The sequence below is a fragment of the Plodia interpunctella genome, chromosome 21 (genome assembly GCF_027563975.2).
Source record: "Plodia interpunctella isolate USDA-ARS_2022_Savannah chromosome 21, ilPloInte3.2, whole genome shotgun sequence".
NCBI classification, from domain to species: Eukaryota; Metazoa; Arthropoda; class Insecta; order Lepidoptera; family Pyralidae; genus Plodia; species Plodia interpunctella.
Window position 1 is genome coordinate 8,050,277 of NC_071314.1, and position 20,540 is coordinate 8,070,816.

Consider the following 20,540-nt stretch of genomic DNA (forward strand, 5'->3'; position numbering starts at 1 on the left):
CGAAACACTAATGACTTTTCTCTTAGGTATTGGGCTAACACCCTGTCACGATCCCCTGTATTTCTCTGTTTAGTTAAACGTCGCCTTCGCGTCTCACATTTCTTGGCTCTGTTTACCCCGTAAAAATAAAAACGTGATTATATGTCTAATTATGTAATATTTAAGCGACATAAGAAAGTGAGTATATACCACAGCCAGTTAAATTAAAGTCATCACTCTCCTATAAATCTATAAAACTGGTCAACATGTGAGAATGATCTGTATATGTTGTCATATATTTACTTACAGATTAATACGAGTAACAGTGCATACTATTATCATAATATGTGACTTTGTGAGTTTGCATATTTGAGACAGGTAATCTCTGAAACTACAGAGCCGATTTCAAAAATTTGTTCACCATTAGAAAGGTATATTATCAAAGATTGCTATAGGCATTTATTATAACTTAAAATAAGGCATATATTTTAACTTAAAATTCCCACGGGAGTGAAGCCTCGGGCAACATCTAGTTAGATATAAAGCTCTACTAAAATTACAATAAAACATTCAGCTAAATCGGCAAAATGTTTTATTACTTTTCCAGAACACCAATCCGAGAACACCTCGACCGTCCAAGGTTGTCATTTGGGACCGTACCTGCTTCAAAAAACTTTATAAATAGTTAAAAACGAAACCATCTGAGGACAGTCCAAGAATACACACCGAGTGGGTGAAATATTTGATCTCTCCAAAACCTTTCTGTCATAATTCATCTTTAATATAACCCCACTTAAATCTTATCGTGGTTATGTGGCATTAGGGTAACTGATAGTAACACACGTACTTTTTCATTGTTCACATTCGTCAGTCTAATATGTCAGTATTTAATATGTCAAAAATTTTAACTCAGACAATAAAATTTAGTACTGTCGGCTTCCAAAACGCACGTGAAGTGGCGTACCAAACTTCACCGCAGCGATAACTCACTATAAATATCTCTGTCTGTCCTTATGTATACATAAATTTTTAAATTAAGCAATGTATATATGTGTAATCCGTGTATCAAACGATTTAGGTATATAATTTATTATGGTTATACCCGAGTGAAGCCGGGATGGACCGCTTGTTCGAAATACGTCAATTAACAGTGGGTCTAGAGAGAAATAGTAGACATTTTAAAAGTAATTTAAGTAACTTTATATTTTTGTATACCTATTGCAGTTGAATTTTGGTCCAGATTAGATTCTTTATCTGACACTAGTGAAACACAACAACCACTCATACATTCTACTCGCCCAATTGGAACATTTTAGTGGAAGACCAAACAGATCAGTGTACCTGAGAATATTAATTTATGATCACATTTGATATACGAGTGGATTGTGGGAAAGATTGCCGCTTGTGTGAGGGTCCATCCGACGATTTATGTGGTTTAATTGAGATGGGCCCTCATGAGGTGAATGTATCTTCAATATTTAGTCACAGAATGTGTACGCACTATCATAGCAAAGTACATCTAACTTCATGTTTATTAAATGGACTATCACGGATAAAAGGAATTGTACCTCGTCATCTAAAGATAGATACCGCGAGGACCCAGGGGCAATAGCTGGTAATGTGACAAATGACCAGGCGAGGAGACGGGCAATATCTCTCCCAAACCAATTTGCGCTCGATTGGTCCATCACTCTTAATTGTTTGATTGATAGCAGGTATCGATATTGTTATTTAAAATCCTTGGAATAGTAAACAGTAGTAATATAATAATAACATACGAGTAGGTAAATTATTTTGAAACTCACTCCTTTAGCTAATCGTAAAAAAAGTTTATTAGAAAAAAAAAAATTTTTTGAAGATTTCACTCTAAATAAATGATTTGAATTATTGATGCATAGTAATGTAATTATATAAAATTTTCAACGAGCTTATTGCTTCTATTCATGGAAGAAATAAATTCTTTTAACCTAAGTACAAAAAAAGACAATCAGAATTCCGAATGTCTTTCACGAATAATTCGTTAAAATATTTTCGCTTACATTGTTTTTGTATCAAATTAAATCGAGAGATTGCTCTGTCGTCGTCCTACAACGTATCTCATTAAATATCATCGTCGTTCCGATAAGCCGGTCAGGAATGAACGTGAAATCGAGTGAAATGTTTGAATGATCGACTTTCCAATGTTCGCTTCTCGGACGCGATCGACCTAAAACGTCATTTGTTTCGCTGTTACTGAAAATTATTACGAGAGTTTCTCTCATCTGTACGCGCTGAGTATTAATCTCGGCTATGACGTCCAAAAATCCAGGTTCTTAGTCAAAATTATTGTGATTCAGACATCAATTTTCACAGCTGAACGCCTTTGCTAGCATTGATAGCCTTTCGAAAATTTTCATAGTTTTGTATCTGTGAAACACAACAATTCTGTATGTCATCATCCAGGACACTAAAATTTAAATAGGAAATTGTAATATATAAATTGATATACATATTGTGACATCGTTCAATGTCAAAATCTCGAAATGTCACAGTTATAGAATGTCAAGTTCTTCATTATTTAATGATGATAACTGATTTGATTCTACTCACCGTATGCTCAATCAAGTTATCAAGACTCCTCTATTCTGTTAAGAGCAGTACTGAAAAGTGCGAGTTTGCAGCAGTCGTCTCACAGCGAAAAGTTTTAACAGTCGATATCAAATTGCAAACGGCTTCTGATTTCTAGCAATAACGAAACTCGTTGCCTATTTTATAAATACAATCTATTGTTAAAAGGTCTAAACTTTGACTGAAGTTTACAATTACAAAGAAAGGGAAAAGAGCTGGCACACATCGTACATTTCTTTTGACCAGCCCGGCATGGACTGTTCATATTTAACCTCTCATACTCGAGTAGTGACACTGCATTCACAAATCAGAATCCCAGCTGTTTCTTATCGCTCGACCATACCTTGCATTCTATTTGAAAATGGAACGTTCGGGACAAAGCTTCGCCGGCCAGTCAATTATGATCCCGCTTTAGAAATCACAAGCTACTGCGATGGAGAGGGAATATCACGCAAAGCTCGACCAGCGTACGAGGTAAATATATGCCACCAAAACTCTTATAATGATACTATCTCTCTTACTAACTCTTATAATGTATAGTATATAGTATAATATTTATAAAATTATATTTAATATATGTTATGTTTATATTGTATAGTTATAATATTTGTAAAGTTTGCTTAATTTAGTTTATTTTTTAAGTTTAAAATATTCATTTAGTTTTCTTTTAATTAATGGCACTATATTATTTTTCTAGTATATATAGTCTAATATTAACTAATTCTATTCAAAATTTCATGAAAATTCGGAAATGCTGCCTGTCACTCTCCGCCCCTCTACTATCTCCATATGATTCTATGACTATTTCGCGTCAAAAATCACCTAAATCCAATGCTCCATTTTGACATAAAAGAAAGAAAGAAGGACAAACTAACAGACATACTTTCATGTTTTGGGCTTCCTTTACCTTTTGTTTGCAATTTAATTAACATCGCTTAATTCAGTTTATATTTGGAAAAATAATTATTTTCTTTCTGCTTTCTTTCATAAATAATTTCTGTAACAAATTCTACGCAATATACATGTTTCCTTTGAAGACAAAGCTTATCAGCTAAAATAGAATTATAAATGTTATGGCATCGTGTTCTGACTAAAGCGATGAAGCGATATTCGTGACAGATGTCGTACGAAGCGAATAAGTCATCTGTAACAACAACATTCCGAAGGTTGATGTAAGGCATCCCCCCCGACGGGTTCCCATCTTGTAGCGATGGTGGGACTTAGTAACCGGGGGGGCTGGTCTGACACAACCAGCCACCCCGGGGAACCAAGAGGAACCCAAGGCCTAGAGACTTTGGTGGGTGCTCTGGGCCTGGTGGATGGTCCCCTCGGTAGTACTGCCAATGGCTGGTGACCCGCCACCAGCCTTTGGATGTGGAAACCAGAGGGGACCAGAGGTGGGGTTGCGGGGATTTTTCCTCCGTGACCACAGCGCGGCCGTGGCGCTGAACACGGTGCGGTGGGGTCGCAGGGGAAGGGGAGCGTCCGTATGTCTCTCGACGATCCCCTGTCCTCTGCGGCCGAAGGGTGGCTGCCTCTGTATCGGGTGCAATGTGTGGGTGTCACCTGCTTATCACCTCTTGCGCCCGTACAGGGGCAGACTTAGGTGCCCTGTGGCACCCAAGATTTTGTGTGTGTCCTGTGTATGGTCGGTGATGCCCGCTCCCCCCGTCAGCTTTCTGACTGGTGCGCGGAGCGGGCTTGATGGTCAGCGCCACGTCCGCGTGGCGTAAGGGGCGGGTGGTTAGCACTTGTGCTTGCTGCTCGCCCAGGTCGGGGCCGAAAGGCCGGCCGGGGGGGCGTCGCGGTGAAATGCCTAGCGACCCCGTGACGTCCCCCATAACGGCAGCGTGGAAACGCCCCAGGGGTTTAGTGGGTAGGCTGGGCCGACTAGCGGCCCAGGAGTCCCACACTCAGTGCGTAACAAGCATTCCCCTGGGTAAACAAAAAAAAAGGCAGGCGGCTGTTCTTATCACAGTCGCGAATGCAACCGAAACACGCGAGGATGAGACAGTTAATAGTATTCTGAAGCTACAACAACAGATAACTATATCCATTCATACAATAAAGAGCAAAATTACCACATTAACGACTGTGGCGCCCTCGCCGGCACGTGATGGAAATTAATTTCAAGATTGTGTTACTTTGTCGAGATAACGCGAGCTCCACGAAATATGCTTATCTTCGACGCTGACGCTAAATTATTGTGTTCACGACGTGAGCCGCTTCTATGTGTTTTATAGTATATTTTTTGTAAATCTATAGGTATATACTATATCAAAGAGGATAGGTTTATACATTTAAGTGTCCTAGCTTGACCTTTTGATCTGTCTGACAGATCGAAATGGATGAAATTTGTGGCTGCTCTTTGCCCCGACAGGGGGATGGAGAAATAGAAGAAGAAGCTTGACCTTATCTACAGATTTAAAGAAAACATAATTAAATTATTTCAAATGACTTTATTTTAACATCATTCATCGTAGTTTTATTTAAAACTTTATAACACAAAAATTAATTATTAAAAGTACAATAGACGGTCATAATGATAAATGTTTTCTGCAAATTGTCACATACTACATCTGATACTCGTATTGTCGTAACGCATCACGTTGAATTGCCTTACTGTATTTGTCGTTCAACAAAAATGCACCGCAGATAATTACCAAGATTTTTGAGAAATTTTTCGTCCATTCACTTATTTCTAGGCTAATGTCGTAGCTAATGTTAACCTAGAATACCAATGTTGTACTACGTTACCTCATTACTTTTAATAAAATTGTTTCAATATTTTCAAATTCAAATCATTTATTCAGAAATTAGACCTTCACAGGCACTTTTTTCGTCAATTTTTATATTTATAGTTATTTCTCACAAGCTACAAACTACTGGCATTTCGGAACAACCACTGCTGAGAAGAAATGCCGAAAGAAACTCATTTGAACAGTGTTTGTCCCTATCATGCCAGAAGGGCTTGCCATTATTGTTTCTTACAATGTTTTTTTCTAATCAATATCAATATATATAATAAAATTGAATAAAGGCCAAATTTGTACATTGGACATTTTTTTAAATTTCTTCGTGGAATATACTTAGTTACTCATATAGATGACGAGAATATAGTTTTTAAAATGTTTTTTTATCTGTCTGTCTGAACGCGCATCACTCGAAATCTACTGGACCGATTTGGTATGTACCTTATATACCGGGTTAACATCTTAGATACATTTCATCCCGGTAAATGGTCAGGTAGCATAATTGAAAAACTAATTATGAATCAAAAATGCCTCGAAATCGCGGGTTAACATCTTATAGACATTTCATCCCGGAAAATGAGGAGGGTCCTGTAGGAAAATTAAAATAACAATCCATGGAGCCGAATCCACTAACAAATTTTGTAGAAAAAAAAAATTCATATTCTGTTTACACCTTGTAAACAGAATATGAATATTTTTTTTTTATCGATGAAAGTTTTATATAGATATAATTAGAAGGTATCAATTTTCAATTTAATTTTGTTATTTTTTAGTTTTAAACATGATTGTATGGGATTTAATACAATTTTCAAGATAAAAAGCTGAAAATTGGTAGACTTACTTTTTGTAGTAAATAACAGTAATAGTAAATACAAAAATGTTTAATTTATGTTTGTGGTTAATAAAAAAACCGAGGCGTAAAACGTCATGGAAAATGGAACGGCACGCGTTGCAGAAAGCGGGAGTGGGAGTCAGAGCGGGAAATCGGAAGGAGACACGTAGTGGGAAACGAGACGGGACTCATTGCGAAAAACATGATGGCACAATATATAGAAAACGGTACGGGATATCTACATTACGTAGCAGGAAGCGGGATTGGACAAGTTTGCGGGACGAGACACGCAGCGGGAAACAGGAAATTGAACTAAAGATTAGAACAAATGCGAATTCGAATCATACATGTTTACCAGTCTTACAGAGTAAAAATTACTGAGATTTTGCGATGAAATTCACGCGGGCGAAGCCGCGGGCAAAAGCTAGTAATACATAAAAGTACATAATGTACATAGTCAAAAGGTATATCAAAATAGGTTATGATTGTGATCCGAGTACTGATTATAATATATATATATATTTCGAAAGTCAAAGGTAAAGTATAACAATAAAGGATACTGCAAATCGTCAAATGTTAGATTAAAAAGGACCACCGATCGGGACGGTTTCCAAAAGCTATCAAAGGAAATAATTTGGTTGTGTACAGTGATCAGCACGCCAAGCTGCCCATATTCATTGCAAATGCGTCTCTATTACCGCAGCATAGAGATCTATGCAGAGGAACTAGTCATGCGGTCCACTCTATTGCCCCGCTAGTGTTAACGAACCAAGTTTGATTTATATTTGAAACGAACTTAAAATCGACAAAATTTTGTAAGGTTTCAAATATTGCAAATCGATAATATTCGCTGTTTACTGATCACGATGCTTGGTTCCGGGACAAAATTATTTTCACAGATGCATATGAATATGATTGAATGTTGTGAATTTATTTATTTGATTTTACATTAACTCGGGAAGAATGTCCATCTCTTTTTGATATCAAATAGGACCACCGTATGGACTTATATCATTCGCACATCATAGAGATACTATATAGTGAGATACGTAACTAAGTAATTACATTTTAAATTAGTCCAAATCGTGTGAGAGATGAAAGATAAATAATATATATAACTAAAGTGCTTGTATATATCAAGTTATCTGTCTGTGTAATCAAACAGCAGAGTCTATACAAATATAGATCTGGAAGTAGAAAAAAAATACGTTAAAAATATCGCGAAAAATCCAACTATATGAGACCAAATAAAATTAAACTGCTCCATTTTGACATAAAAGAAAGAAAGAAGGACAAACTAACAGACATACTTTCATGTTTTGGGCTTCCTTTACCTTTTGTTTGCAATTTAATTAACATCGCTTAATTCAGTTTATATTTGGAAAAATAATTATTTTCTTTCTGCTTTCTTTCATAAATAATTTCTGTAACAAATTCTACGCAATATACATGTTTCCTTTGAAGACAAAGCTTATCAGCTAAAATAGAATTATAAATGTTATGGCATCGTGTTCTGACTAAAGCGATGAAGCGATATTCGTGACAGATGTCGTACGAAGCGACTAAGCAATAAGTCATCTGTAACAACAACATTCCGAAGGTTGATGTAAGGCATCCCCCCCGACGGGTTCCCATCTTGTAGCGATGGTGGGACTTAGTAACCGGGGGGGCTGGTCTGACACAACCAGCCACCCCGGGGAACCAAGAGGAACCCAAGGCCTAGAGACTTTGGTGGGTGCTCTGGGCCTGGTGGACGGTCCCCTCGGTAGTACTGCCAATGGCTGGTGACCCGCCACCAGCCTTTGGATGTGGAAACCAGAGGGGACCAGAGGTGGGGTTGCGGGGATTTTTCCTCCGTGACCACAGCGCGGCCGTGGCGCTGAACACGGTGCGGTGGGGTCGCAGGGGAAGGGGAGCGTCCGTATGTCTCTCGACGATCCCCTGTCCTCTGCGGCCGAAGGGTGGCTGCCTCTGTATCGGGTGCAATGTGTGGGTGTCACCTGCTTATCACCTCTTGCGCCCGTACAGGGGCAGACTTAGGTGCCCTGTGGCACCCAAGATTTTGTGTGTGTCCTGTGTATGGTCGGTGATGCCCGCTCCCCCCGTCAGCTTTCTGACTGGTGCGCGGAGCGGGCTTGATGGTCAGCGCCACGTCCGCGTGGCGTAAGGGGCGGGTGGTTAGCACTTGTGCTTGCTGCTCGCCCAGGTCGGGGCCGAAAGGCCGGCCGGGGGGGCGTCGCGGTGAAATGCCTAGCGACCCCGTGACGTCCCCCATAACGGCAGCGTGGAAACGCCCCAGGGGTTTAGTGGGTAGGCTGGGCCGACTAGCGGCCCAGGAGTCCCACACTCAGTGCGTAACAAGCATTCCCCTGGGTAAACAAAAAAAAAGGCAGGCGGCTGTTCTTATCACAGTCGCGAATGCAACCGAAACACGCGAGGATGAGACAGTTAATAGTATTCTGAAGCTACAACAACAGATAACTATATCCATTCATACAATAAAGAGCAAAATTACCACATTAACGACTGTGGCGCCCTCGCCGGCACGTGATGGAAATTAATTTCAAGATTGTGTTACTTTGTCGAGATAACGCGAGCTCCACGAAATATGCTTATCTTCGACGCTGACGCTAAATTATTGTGTTCACGACGTGAGCCGCTTCTATGTGTTTTATAGTATATTTTTTGTAAATCTATAGGTATATACTATATCAAAGAGGATAGGTTTATACATTTAAGTGTCCTAGCTTGACCTTTTGATCTGTCTGACAGATCGAAATGGATGAAATTTGTGGCTGCTCTTTGCCCCGACAGGGGGATGGAGAAATAGAAGAAGAAGCTTGACCTTATCTACAGATTTAAAGAAAACATAATTAAATTATTTCAAATGACTTTATTTTAACATCATTCATCGTAGTTTTATTTAAAACTTTATAACACAAAAATTAATTATTAAAAGTACAATAGACGGTCATAATGATAAATGTTTTCTGCAAATTGTCACATACTACATCTGATACTCGTATTGTCGTAACGCATCACGTTGAATTGCCTTACTGTATTTGTCGTTCAACAAAAATGCACCGCAGATAATTACCAAGATTTTTGAGAAATTTTTCGTCCATTCACTTATTTCTAGGCTAATGTCGTAGCTAATGTTAACCTAGAATACCAATGTTGTACTACGTTACCTCATTACTTTTAATAAAATTGTTTCAATATTTTCAAATTCAAATCATTTATTCAGAAATTAGACCTTCACAGGCACTTTTTTCGTCAATTTTTATATTTATAGTTATTTCTCACAAGCTACAAACTACTGGCATTTCGGAACAACCACTGCTGAGAAGAAATGCCGAAAGAAACTCATTTGAACAGTGTTTGTCCCTATCATGCCAGAAGGGCTTGCCATTATTGTTTCTTACAATGTTTTTTTCTAATCAATATCAATATATATAATAAAATTGAATAAAGGCCAAATTTGTACATTGGACATTTTTTTAAATTTCTTCGTGGAATATACTTAGTTACTCATATAGATGACGAGAATATAGTTTTTAAAATGTTTTTTTATCTGTCTGTCTGAACGCGCATCACTCGAAATCTACTGGACCGATTTGGTATGTACCTTATATACCGGGTTAACATCTTAGATACATTTCATCCCGGTAAATGGTCAGGTAGCATAATTGAAAAACTAATAATGAATCAAAAATGCCTCGAAATCGCGGGTTAACATCTTATAGACATTTCATCCCGGAAAATGAGGAGGGTCCTGTAGGAAAATTAAAATAACAATCCATGGAGCCGAATCCACTAACAAATTTTGTAGAAAAAAAAAAATTCATATTCTGTTTACACCTTGTAAACAGAATATGAATATTTTTTTTTTATCGATGAAAGTTTTATATAGATATAATTAGAAGGTATCAATTTTCAATTTAATTTTGTTATTTTTTAGTTTTAAACATGATTGTATGGGATTTAATACAATTTTCAAGATAAAAAGCTGAAAATTGGTAGACTTACTTTTTGTAGTAAATAACAGTAATAGTAAATACAAAAATGTTTAATTTATGTTTGTGGTTAATAAAAAAACCGAGGCGTAAAACGTCATGGAAAATGGAACGGCACGCGTTGCAGAAAGCGGGAGTGGGAGTCAGAGCGGGAAATCGGAAGGAGACACGTAGTGGGAAACGAGACGGGACTCATTGCGAAAAACATGATGGCACAATATATAGAAAACGGTACGGGATATCTACATTACGTAGCAGGAAGCGGGATTGGACAAGTTTGCGGGACGAGACACGCAGCGGGAAACAGGAAATTGAACTAAAGATTAGAACAAATGCGAATTCGAATCATACATGTTTACCAGTCTTACAGAGTAAAAATTACTGAGATTTTGCGATGAAATTCACGCGGGCGAAGCCGCGGGCAAAAGCTAGTAATACATAAAAGTACATAATGTACATAGTCAAAAGGTATATCAAAATAGGTTATGATTGTGATCCGAGTACTGATTATAATATATATATATATTTCGAAAGTCAAAGGTAAAGTATAACAATAAAGGATACTGCAAATCGTCAAATGTTAGATTAAAAAGGACCACCGATCGGGACGGTTTCCAAAAGCTATCAAAGGAAATAATTTGGTTGTGTACAGTGATCAGCACGCCAAGCTGCCCATATTCATTGCAAATGCGTCTCTATTACCGCAGCATAGAGATCTATGCAGAGGAACTAGTCATGCGGTCCACTCTATTGCCCCGCTAGTGTTAACGAACCAAGTTTGATTTATATTTGAAACGAACTTAAAATCGACAAAATTTTGTAAGGTTTCAAATATTGCAAATCGATAATATTCGCTGTTTACTGATCACGATGCTTGGTTCCGGGACAAAATTATTTTCACAGATGCATATGAATATGATTGAATGTTGTGAATTTATTTATTTGATTTTACATTAACTCGGGAAGAATGTCCATCTCTTTTTGATATCAAATAGGACCACCGTATGGACTTATATCATTCGCACATCATAGAGATACTATATAGTGAGATACGTAACTAAGTAATTACATTTTAAATTAGTCCAAATCGTGTGAGAGATGAAAGATAAATAATATATATAACTAAAGTGCTTGTATATATCAAGTTATCTGTCTGTGTAATCAAACAGCCGAGTCTATACAAATATAGATCTGGAAGTAGAAAAAAAATACGTTAAAAATATCGCGAAAAATCCAACTATATGAGACCAAATAAAATTAAACCAAATGAGTCCTTCATTACACAATCATACAAAAACCAGAACCAACGAACCAAGGAAGATGGCTCCACAAGATTTTCCTTCTAAAATTAATCATTTAGGGAGCAATTACGTTACAAAATACCAAAAAAGTGGTCCCGCTTCTTCCATTATTTTCTTCCTCCGAGATAGAGCTATGGTCTGATTTACGGCGATCAATTTATGTACTTGTAGATAAGCGTGGAGTATCATACAATGCGTACGAAATATTTAATGGATAAATTAAGATCATTCTGTATTCGCGGCCCGCCCCAACTTCGCTCGTTTCAAAATTTAATAATAAAATAGCCGCAGTAGCCCATGACTCCTGAACGTTTCGTCTATCTCTGAGCCAAATATCATCAAAATCGATCTTTGAGTTTAATTTCTACAAACTAAAACACAAACCTTTTCTCTTTATAGTAACTTTATTTTATTTTATAAGTAGCTTGTACTCATTTTTATAATGTAATTTATATTTTAAGTTTCTTGTGTGTACATAAATTGATAAATAAATAAATAGAAGTGAACAGTGAGAAGATATATAATAATATTCAGATGCCTCGCTAGTTCGCTCCGACTCAAGCCGCCTCCAACAGACCGACAATTCCCCAACACTTGAAATATCAAACCTTTTCCGCTCGAATTTTAACATTTGTTTTTTCCGAATACTGAATAAGTTCGTCAGGAAGCCCTTGTTATCGCGGTTACCTCGATCCGATGCCCCTTGCCGTTCCGTTTCCAAACGGCCGTATTTTTCTTTGAAACTTGTAGAGAGCTCTGATTGAAGTCCTGTGTTTATTTTTCACGATCAATCTTCTGTTGCAGGTGTGAAGTTGGGCCAATCAGGATCGCGATTGTTTGTAAGTATTGTTGTTTATTTTACCTCATGTATAAATAATGCGGCTGTGATAAATTAACTTTGGACTTTTATTACTTAAGAATTTGTCCAGATTCAGATAAATGTTCACTGAAATATATTTTGTGATTTATTAAGCTGCAGCTTGTTGATATCTTTATATATTTAAATAAGAAATCTACTTCTTGTTGTTAATATTTATACTAAAATATGATTGTGTACATTCGACAGAAGTTCGTCTTTGGCTTCTGTCTTCGGGTCTATTCCCCGTCCCAACCTAAGGTTTAAATTTACTTTAATTTAAGGCTTCGGTCTAAATTTACTTTTGGCCGAAGTATTCACAAAAAATGTTAATCAGTTGAAACAAAAACAATCAACCATGTATTTAGTAAGTACTTCATTGTACGGAGTACATGCTAATAGCATGAAATCAACTAGATCTTGAATAATAACGCGCAGTAAGAATTTGTAGTGACCTACCTGCCTAGTGTCTCCAATGCACTTAAAGTTTTTTGGAGTAAAGAAGCAGGAAACCGAATGTCCTCATTTAAATTAGAAAGATTATCAAATTAGTCCTTGAGATATTGGAAACGAGTACAAAACAAACAGAATCGGCGAAACAAAAGAACATCGATTCTGTCTCGATAGGCTGCCGACAGCGCTGTTACTTTTATCAAGTTAACAAAATGTTCTTTTTATTCTAATTTTCGTCCGAGGATTTTCTCAATTTCAAAAATGTCTTCGATCTTTTTGTGAAGAAATTGGGAAATTTCTGGGTAAACCTTACCTTATGTTGACTATTAATAATGAATAAAATTCTTTATTTCGAATTGCCCATAATGTGTTAGTAACAATTTATCTTACGAACAATGTTAGTAAAAATACAATATCAATTTCCATTCAATAATAAAATAAAATACAATATATATATAAATATATTGTTTATATTTGGCCTCCTATGGACACCAACGTGCAGTGCCTTAGTATGGGACAGTGAGGCCGTGTGGGCATCATGCTTAGGATGGAGTTGGCGCTGCCCGCACACGCTGCAACAAAGAGGCGGACTTTTTGCGCATGATGGCATTAAAACCGTCTGTGCGGCCCTCCGCAAACATGCCTGACGCACTGCATCTACGAGACAGTCCCAACAATATTCTAAAGATGTTATTGCACTGGACACGCAGGTCTCTGTTATTGTACCGGACGTCGCATGGTTCGACGTTTATATTGTGTCCATAGACTACTAGTGTAGAAACTTTGACAGAAGGCTTTGACAATGGTAATTTTAACCGGCGTAATACATCGTCTAAAACGACGCGCTACCATATTTCTCCTAACCGCTAGAGCTCTACGTTTCCTCTGAATATCAGCATCGTCAGTTAGAGCTGAGTTCACAATGTGTGCCAAGTATTTGAAACTAGTAACCCGCTTTAGTTCATTTTCGTACATAGAAACTGGTGGCGCGAACTGGGGCTCCTTTGTACCAGCCTTGAATACTAACAATTCGCTCTTTTTGCAGATGTACACCAGCCCGAGACTCTTAGCGTAGGTTTGACATGTAGTTACTTGTTTCCTTAGCCCGCTAATAAATAAATAAATAAATATATTAGGACAAATCACACAGATTGAGCTAGCCCCAAAGTAAGTTCGAGACTTGTGTTATGGGATACTAACTCAACGATACTATATTTTATAACAAATACATATATAGATAAACACCCAAGACCCGGGCCAATCAGAAAAATATCATTTTCCATCATGACCCGACCGGGGATCGAACCCGGGACCTCTCGGTTCAGTGGCTAGAACCTTACCACTGCGCCACCGAGGTCGTCAAATTAATGGACTCAGCGAAACCATGTCATCGGAAAAACTTAAATTATTAACACTAGTACCGTCAATATAGCACCCGACATGATCATCGCTGAGTTCAACAATAAACTCATTGATGTACAGATTAAACAATATAGATGAGGATTAATTAATAGATTGAAATTTTGTAAATAAACTGATACTGCGTGGCGTAGCGGGTTGTTCTCGAAACGGCTCGGAAAGATATTAAATTAATTGACGTATATGTCCAGTATCCTATATAGTCGCTTTAACAATCTATAACGCGACCATTCTCGTATCGAGTCGCATAGCATCACGTCGCGAACTTTATCCCAATGAGGATGCGGGGTAACACCAGCTGACGTTACGAACGTTACGATGTTCTCTGTTTGTATGAACTGAGTGCCAGTTTCATTTTTGGTTCGATATAATAGATGAAACAGAAAAATACGATAATATGTACTATGAACTTAATTATAATAAACATTCTAGCCAACCAAACTGAGTAAATTGTCTTATATATTTCATTCATTGTATTTAGTAAAATATCACATCACTACACAAGTTCGTACATCAACACATAACCAAGTTTTGGTAGCCGTTCAACTTTTAAAGTGCCACTCTACAAGACGAAATATGCAGCCGTACAACGACCAATGATCGTGAAGCACTAGATTCAATTTTTTGACGCGTTATATCTAGCTTACCGTAAATCTGTGCCACCACTTCATAATTCTCTCGCAGCGATGACAAATACGGTGTATTCTTCGCGAAGTGACGTCATTTGTTTCCATTCCCGGCTCTGCGCAAGATATATTGGTATTAGTAATGGAGTCGCACTAACACGAGTAATACCCACTAGTTACACTTACCATGAGAGATGGCGTGTTTTAGTACATTTGATAATCGTAGCGTTTGTTCATTTTTAACGCGCTTTGCGTGGGAATAGAACATTTGAGTATCATGAATCTGATCAGTTGATCACACGAGAATGTTTGTTGTATAATTTTGTTTAAATTCAACATGTTAGATGGTTTTACATGTATGTCACTTTTGTGTAAAGAAATTATTATAAGGCCACATTCCAGTAACTTTTTTACTGTTGTGTACTTGTCCTTCTTTTTCGTCGATACGTATGTTCTAATGGCATGCAACATAATGTATTTTGTTTTTTCGGAATAGAAGCTTGCTACGGCCAGCATGTTATTCGTGCCCGTTTTTTAAACTGTTAATTTCAACGACTTTAAGGTGTAATTTAATTACGAATTTTAATTACGAAAGGTTTTATAAGAAATTTAGACCGAACGATACTACAAAAAACTCATTATCAGCTATATTGCCTAAGGGTCTTTTATATTGTTTTCAACAGTTTCTAAACAGGTATTTATCTTGGAGAATAATGGAAGTAGCTAACATATTTCAGTGGGAATTAAAAAGCCGCAAATGGCTGGCTAATGATTTCCCTCCGCAAGGTATTTACATAACGACTTTAAAATGTTGGCTGAAATGTAAATTACCAGCAGTTTTGTCTTGAAACAGAATACGCTGCGAAGGGCCTTTTTCAAGACTGTTACGAAGCTCTATTATATTATCTTCTACTTGTGAATAGAGTTTTCGCGAAAATGTAATGTTTGACACGAGCTTTTTGTTGTGAACTTGGAAAAAAACATCATATCTATGCAGTAAACCGTAGAGGAGTTCCATCGTTGGGAGCCAATCCTGGGTACACCATCAAGACTTGTATGTCATATTAATTGATCGATATATAAACTAAACGCGTGTATACAACTAGCTGCGCCCCGGGACTTCGCTCCCGAGGTAATTTCGGGATAAAAGTACCCTATGTATTATTCCAGGTTATATTCTACCCGTGTACCAAATTTCATAACAATCGGTTAAGTAGATTTTGCATGTAAGAGTAACAAACATACATACACAAATCCTCACAAACTTTCGCATTAATAATATTAGTAGGTTCATCGGCTTCAACATTTAGTTGCAAGATTCCATCTGAATAAACCGCTTTAAGCTGTTTATCGCATACATAAGACGCCATATACCATTATAAATACTTCCATACTAATATGATGTTATTAATTCGATTAAACTGTAACACGTCGTAGAGGCGCTACGAGCCACTGCAGGCACGTAGCGCTGTCGTAGCGGTCTCGTAGCACCCTCGTAGCTTGTAGCGGGTAGCTAAGTGGCCGGACATTGAATGGGATTTCAACTTTTTTATGGCTGTTTGAAGTATCTTTATCGTTTCCGCATTTAAAAGAGATGCTTTTTATTTCTTTGGTGTTTGTTTTTGTTTATCTGTATGATTTCTATATGTTATCTATCAAAAATACAGATATTTAGGATCAATATCTCGTGATATTTCATGTGTAATTTTTTTAACTATGTGTGTGGTTTCTCCCTAGAAAAGTGCCTTCCTATAACCTCTTGTGGATGTCGTACAAGGCGTAATTACATAGCAATAGCTGCTGATAGGCAACAATGGCATTCTCAAGGTCGTTTGACGTCAGGCAGCCGGTTGTAAAATCACAGCTGAATAATTTGACGTTTATTTTCACGCTGATCTTACCCCCGATTTTATGAAGTCACAGCTCTGATTGCAACTGACAATTTTATAAAAAACTTAATTTATGTTCTTCTAAAAGATTCTAAAAGTCACTCATTATTTTCCAAACCAGCAATTTGCAATAATAATCTCGAAGTGAGTTAATTGAGATGCGATACGAAGATTAACGATGATGCCCGACGTGATCCGATGTCTTGTACCAGTTTTTGCGTCATCCTATTAATTACCGCGTCTAATGAATCCTTTCTCGGAAACCAACCCAACCCTATCGATTGCCCAATCGAGTTACGATCGGCGCTCAGATTACAGATACAATGAGATGTGGTCATTGGTAGAAACATTTTTTTAAAAGTAAAATAAGTTTACCCTTATATAATATTTATATAAGGATAAATATTTATTTATTAAGGACCTCGGTGGCGCAGTGGTAATGTGCTTGTATCTGAACCAGGTTCGATCCCCGGTCGGGTCATGATGGGAAATAATATTTTTCTGATTGGCCCGGGTCTTGGATATTTATCTATATATGTATTTGTTATAAAATATAGTATCGTTGAGTTAGTATCCCATAACACAAGTATATAACTTACTTTGGGGCTAGCTCAATTTGTGTAATTTGTCCTAATATTTATATTTATTTATTTATATATATAATATTTATATAAAGAAGTCCCCTGTCACTTTTGCCTGTACTCGTATTAACGAGATAAACTCAAAACTTGGTTAGAATTCCGAGAAACCAAGCAGAAACTAGTTTATATTAATGTTCCCACTCATGAGACCGTGATATGTAGCTATTTTAACTTAACATATAAAATACTTTCGACATTTATAAAATGGCAAATAAAAATAAATCGTTTTCGTAATAAGTTTAACTATAATTAGTTTTAATTATTAAGTTAGTCTTATTATTATGTTCCATATCTAAATTTCACCAATTAAATATAAGTAAAAAATAATAACTGACTATCTATAAGCAGCCATACCAGCAGACCGAATAAATTGTTTATATTGTTCGATATCTATATCTGTTGCAAATTAGTCCTCATTCAGATAACGGCCCGAGCATCATCCGTAAACACGAAGGAGATATTTCTACCCAACATTTTTTACATCCCCCTTTCTGTTATTGCTTCTAATGACTTTCTTATCAGTCGTCGACCCCGCCCTATCAATTTCCTCGATTCAGTTACAAGCAGATCCTAGGTTATCTTTTATTAACGGTTTTTCAGTACCGTTAAATAAATAAATATATAAGGATTGAGCTAGCCCCAAAGTAAGTTCGAGACTTGTATTATGGGATACTAACTCAACGATACTATATTTTATAACAAATACATATATAGATAAACATCCAAGACCCGGGCCAATCAGATAAAGATCATTTTCCATAATGACCCGACCGGGGATCGAACCCGGGAACTATTATTTATTATATATTTATTTAGTTCCGGACACAATTTATTTTCTTAGTTATCAACCGAAGCTATCGATTTTCTCAATCGAGTTACAAACAACTGATCCTGAGATCATATATAGAGGAAGATATGTGGAATGTGTTATTTTCTGACAAAACCTGGTAATTATATGACTTTTATGCCTTTGATTTAAGTATTGAAAATGGATAAAAAATTAAGATCGATATTTACAACAAAATATCATGTAACATGTATGCCATATTCACGTTTTAAAAATCAACCTCGTTTAAATTATTCACGTTTTTGCTTAATCCAATCTTTTAATATAATTATGTACATGATTGTAAAGCCTGCTTTAAATATGTAAGTATAAAAAAGACTTCAATAATAATAACAGTTTAGAAATAAATATCAATAAATCTACACTTACTTGCTTATAGAAGATAATTTTTGGAATACAAGGTAATTTTTGGAACAACGTAACAGATTTCCGAAATTCTTTGTTTAGTAACTACGCTGCATATTATTTCTGATTGTAATAGAGAAGATTTTATTTCCGCGATTTCCACAAAAGTCAGCCTTATGGAAGAAAGACCTCTCCCTTTTTTGTTCAGCACCGGGACGGATACTAAATCATGGAGCGTAAAAAATAAATGTATATATCCTTCTTCCCTGATCTGAGTCCCGCAGCTCATCCTATCGAAGATAGCGCAAATCAGTCAATTGAGGTCGCGTCCTAATTTCTTTAGAGTTTTGAGGCGGACTCAATTTCGTTCATATCATTCGTCACGTCGGTCTTTTTTTCAGTTCAGTGAAGTGAATGGAAAACATATTAGAAACATAAATTTTATTTTTCGTCTCATCTCGTTTTGAAAATATTCTGTGTACATTTTGTATTTGTTCAATGAAATAACAGCCAAGCAAGACACGAGGTTTATGTGACGGAAAGTGATAACTGAGTCGCGCTCTCTCGACCTTAAACATATATTTCTGAAAGTACCTTTATTAACACCCATGATCCAAACTAATATTACACTTGCACCGTGCTAGCTCGTTAGAATTCTGAATAAAAATACCTACTACTATCTATTGCCCTAATTTGAACATAAACAGAACTCAGATTAATTATTCGAGGTACACAAAAGACTGAAGATGATTATATCTAAATAAAACAATCTTTAAAGTAACTTTAACCGGGACCAACGGCTTAACGGGCCTTCAGAAGCACGGATGAGCTCAAGATAATTACTTGGTCACCCTTCCAATGAACGATCATTGAGTGTCTCAATTCGCCACTATCATCGGCCGAGCGCGCTAACCACTGCGCCATTGATTGCCCCAAGTGATATTTACGTCAAAATTGCTAAAAATAGTTTCTTACCTAAGATAGATAATACGACTTGTACACAAACATCTTTGTCTTCAGCATGATAAATAAATCATACTTAAACTTAACCTTTTGTCATTGTATAGCGAGACGCAGGTGATCCCACGTCAGCCAGTCCTTGGAAAGGGTGTAGGGTAGATTATAGGTACAACACGGACGTGGGCGGCGCTTGGCGCTCATTTCGTGATGTCTGCTGCGAAGATATTTTTGGTTTATTGTTCAGTTTAGGTTGTGGATTATTTTAATACTTGAACAAAGGACTTTCTCCCTTCCCTTTTCGTGTATTCTCAGATCAGTCTGAAAGGTCTTTCGCTTCGCAATTTATAAATCCGGATGTTGATTGAGATGATGATTTCAAATAAGTGTGTGTAAATTGCACAAATTTGGAGCATTATGAAAGTAACAATTGACTTAGATTTGAAAAAAGGCTTACTTCATACATTTTCTAATAATTCCATTCGCTTTTAATTAGCCTTGAGCTTAATTACTGTGTACTTCATAACACAAGAGCTCCTTCATATAACACAATGGGTATATAAACGTTGTCAACACGAAATATTTAATATAATAATATATATAATTTATTTCAACACAAATATAAACAAGAATAATATTTAAAATCAAAGAGGCAATTGATACCAGCCTGCTGTTATATTAATTAAAATACCCTTGAGAATGTTATAAGGGTGTGAAAACGCACGGAAATAATTAATTCTAAAAAACTCTGAATACGTCGACATTGATTGATTGATCCCACTCGAAATCTTTTCATAACTCCTAAATGACTTACAATCTGTCCATATCTTTCCAGCCAGCGCCCGCGGAGAATGACTTCCGAAAATACGCGTAATTTGTCCTCGGACATTAGGACGTAATTTGGAAAAAATAGCTCCCAAAAGTTTGATTAATTAGTTTGTAGAGTGATAAGCGCCACAAAGTTCGCTAGTCATTGTGGGAACTTAGGTCTTTTATACAGGGATCCCATTTATTTAAAG

General features: G+C 36.8%; 1 protein-coding gene across 1 annotated transcript in view; it reads left to right on the forward strand.

Moving 5' to 3' along the window:
* The window catches only part of LOC128679385 (TWiK family of potassium channels protein 7-like), an 88,629-nt gene that overhangs the window by 27,826 nt on the left and 40,263 nt on the right, over positions 1 to 20,540 (forward strand). The window contains exon 2 of the mRNA XM_053761578.2: positions 12,293 to 12,327. The gene's annotated coding sequence lies outside the window, so the exon portion shown is untranslated. The remainder of the gene's footprint in view (positions 1 to 12,292; positions 12,328 to 20,540) is intronic.